The following is a 1,420-nucleotide window of genomic DNA, read 5'->3' on the forward strand; positions in this document are numbered from 1 at the left end:
ACCTACCCGAAAAGTAGGGCAGAGTATTTGCATTTTTTTAAAAAAGCAAAAATTCCTTCAAACTCAGTATCATTTTTATCATGTTTCTCTAGATTTATTACGCTAGAGACATGAAGAACTCGGTCATAAATGACCTAAATAATGAACAAAACCAGCTTGCTTATTTCAGGGTATGATTTTAAAAACACAGCTCCACTAATTTGACTATGAACTGTAGAACTAAAACATCCTAATAGCATTGTGAAAACTAGATTTCTATTAAAAATAAACTTCTTACAAAGAATGCAAGAATACTTTTATCAATGCATTTGTCACCATACGTATCCCATTTACATTCTGCATACTTTTCTGCTTGGACAACAAAACCAATTCTGGCCATTAACAATTGCTAATAGTCTCTTCCACTCGGTGCTGCTGTGTATCAGGCACTGCAAGAAGTGGTTAGTGCCAGATTCTTTTAAATTGTAGAGCCATTTTCCTTTATGTTAAAATTCCCTAAAGCTTGCAGGAGAACTAAGGTAGAGTATATCCCTTTAACATAGTTTAACCACTCTTAATACTTGGAATGGAAAATGTGACTTAGGTACTGAGGTTTAAAAAACAGCTACGACGTATGCAGCCAATTTTCTAAACATGAATCTCATAAGGTTTTTTAGGGCTTTTTTTTCTCTTTCTTTTTTTGCATGAAAATGCAGGGTTTGCAAGAGACAGACAGCTAAATGCAACAGACCATTATGGCTCAGAGGTTTCCAATTTGCAACTAGAAATGGTTTACATTATAAGTACTAACAGCTCCAAAAGGTATTTAAAAAGGAGAGAGTGGAGAAAAACTTGGCATTTCGTAAGTGCCTAAATATGAATTGGCAGGAAATAAATTTGATCTATGCAGTTAATAATAGTCTTACCAAAATAAGTGTTTAACAGAACTGGTTTTATGTGGTTTTAGGAGAACTAAAAATATATTTACACAGCTTAGTACCGTATTTACTCAAAGGCGCAGCCCCCGAGCACAGTGTCAGCCGGGCCGGCGGCGGTTCCCCGCGGTGCCCACCGACACCCACCGAGCCCGCCCGGGGCACACAGCGCTGCCCCCCGCGGCAGCTCCGGCCTAGAGCGGGCGGGCTGGGACACCGCTGACAATGGGTTTGGTTAGAAACGCGCCAGCCAGCTCGGGGGGGGGGAAAAAAAAAAAAAAAAAAAAAAAAATAATCAGCGTCGCCCCGGCTCGGCTGAGGCTGCTCCGCTCCGGGCCGGGCTCCCGCCCCCGCCCGACCCTCGGGGCGCCACCGCCCGGGGCAGCCCGCGGAGGGGCGGGCAGAGGAGGGCCCTGCCACCCGCACCGCGCTGCCCCTCCGGCCCCTCGCACACCTGGAGCGGGGCCGGCCCAGGACCGGGCTCCCCTCCGCTCCCCCCGGAGAGA

Source organism: Calidris pugnax, unplaced genomic scaffold (genome assembly GCF_001431845.1).
Source record: "Calidris pugnax isolate Ruff unplaced genomic scaffold, ASM143184v1 scaffold203, whole genome shotgun sequence".
In the NCBI taxonomy this organism is placed as follows: domain Eukaryota; kingdom Metazoa; phylum Chordata; class Aves; order Charadriiformes; family Scolopacidae; genus Calidris; species Calidris pugnax.